Genomic DNA, 2301 nt, shown 5'->3' with positions numbered 1-2301 from the left:
ATGGCGAGAATCAAGCCTCCTAGGCCCTTCGGCTTCCAGAACGCAGCGAACTGGCCCGCCTGGATGGACGAATTTGACGACTACAGATTCGCGTCTGGGCTACATGAGAAAAAAGACGAAGTTCAAGTAAGGACTCTTCTCTATACTATGGGCAGAAAGTCGAGGGAGATTCTTCGGTCTCTAAACCTAAAAGACATGCCCCGCCGCGGTGGTCTAGTGGCTAAGGTACTCGGCTGCTGTCCCGCAGGTCGCGGGTTCAAATCCCGGCTGCGGCGGCTGCATTTTCGATGGAGGCGGAAATGTTGTAGGCCCGTGTACTCAGATTTGGGTGCACGTTAAAGAACCCCAGGTGGTCAAAATTTCCGGAGCCCTTCACTACGACGTCTCTCATAATCATATGGTGGTTTCGGGACGTTAAACCCCACATATCAATCAAATCAATCAAATCTAAAAGACGAAGAAATGAAGGACTTCAAGCTCGTAAAGTCTAAATTTAACGACTACTTTGCCCACACCAAGAACATAGTCTACGAAAGTGCTCGCTTTAATCTACGCCGCCAACAACTGGGAGAAACAGTAGACGCAGTTCGCAACCGAGCTTAGCAAGTTAGCCGACAGATGCGAGTTCGCAAGTATGAAGGAACGCCTAATAAGAGACCGCTGCGTAGTAGGACTACGGGACCAGGTTCTTTCGGAAGAACTGCAGATGGACCCCAAGATAACGATGGCCACTGCTTTGGCAAGAGCGCGTACGAGTGAAACCGTAAAGCAACAACAAGCAGAACTAAAAGAGCATGAGGGCACAGTCCCGGAAGCTTGCGTCGCCGCAGTAAAGCCCAAGAAAGCCGCTGCAAAGAGTACGTTTACTCGCTGTCAGAAGCCCGCTTATCATCAAAATAACTGCAGTTATTGTGCCGGACTATTTCACCCACGAAACAAGTGTCCAGCGCAAAAAGATACGTGCAGATTTTGCCGGAAGTTGGGCCACTTCGAAAAGGCATGCCGAAAAAAGAAGTAAAGAGACACAAATCTCGATAGCATCGCCGAAGCTGATGGCAAGTTTATAGGCACGGTCGAGCAGTGCGCGAACACACAATCTGAGCATTTCGTGAAGGTAAAGATAAACCACCAGACGCTCCGCATGAAAGTAGATACGGGAGTCGAAGTGACAGTCTTCGGTGAAAATTATCCTTTTCTTCCGCCTTCTCTGGAAAACGCAGCCGATCTTAAAGGACCTAGCAATACTAGCATCCGTACGATCGGAAAGTTTGACGCTAAGATATCTTGGAAAGACAGCTGTTCACAACTAACCATTTACATCTTGCAGAACTTGCGCATGCCCTTGTTGGGACTACCAGCCATAAACTCTGTGGGAATTGTTCGCTTCCTAGATGAATTAGACACTGCTGACAATATCGGAAGCAAGTATCTAAAGATATTCCAAGGCACGGGTACCATATCGGGAGAACACACCATACGCCTTGTGCCACATGCAATCCCGTACAGTCTGTCCACACTGCGACGGGTTCCTATTCCCATGAAAGAATAAGCCAAAAAAGAACTGGACAGGCTAGAAAGAGAAGGAATGATACAGAAGGTCGAAGAACCGACAGAATGGTGCGCACCTTTCGTTCCTGTAATGAAGCCGTCTGGAGCAGTAAGGATCTGCGTTGACGTAACTCAATTGAACCAGTTCGTCAGACGAGAGTGTCATCAACTGCCAACAATTGAGAAAGTTATGGGAAGCTTCCAGGACGCCAAAGTCTTCTCTAAACTAGATGCGCATTCTGGTTTCTCCCAGATTAGGCTTTCCGAGGAATGTCAAAAGCCCACGACGTTTATTACGCCGTACGGGCGGTACTGCTACCGCAGGTTGCCGTTCGGGATTACATCCGCACCAGAAATTTTTCAAAGAAAGTTCTCGCAAGTCCTAGAAGGCCTAGACGGCGTACTGAACTACATGAATGACATTCTGGTGTACGGCAAGAACCAAGTGGAACACGACAAGCGGCTTTGTAACGTCCTCGAACGACTTCAACAAGCAGGCGTACCTCTCAGCAGAGAAAAGTGTAGTTTCTCAGTTAAGCAGGTCGCATTCTTGGGGATGATCTTCGACGCCAACGGCCTGCGTCCAGACCCCGAGAAAGTTAGAACAATCAAGCAATTGCCCAGACCCCAAAACGTTGCTGAGGTTCGATCCTTGTTAGGTATGATGAACCATCTCGCAAGGTTTTTACCTGATGCAGCTTTAATGTCTGCTCCTTTACGCAGCCTCCTCAACAAGGATAGAGACTGGTTTTG

General features: G+C 48.5%; 1 pseudogene; it reads left to right on the top strand.

Annotated features, from left to right (window-relative positions):
• Positions 1 to 1018, top strand: LOC142803082 (uncharacterized; annotated as a pseudogene).
• Positions 1019 to 2301: the final 1283 nt, after the last annotated feature.

Source organism: Rhipicephalus microplus, chromosome 3 (assembly GCF_043290135.1).
Source record: "Rhipicephalus microplus isolate Deutch F79 chromosome 3, USDA_Rmic, whole genome shotgun sequence".
Taxonomy (NCBI): domain Eukaryota; kingdom Metazoa; phylum Arthropoda; class Arachnida; order Ixodida; family Ixodidae; genus Rhipicephalus; species Rhipicephalus microplus.
The sequence above is the reverse complement of the archived record's forward strand: the minus strand, read 5'-3'. Positions and strand labels throughout refer to the sequence as shown.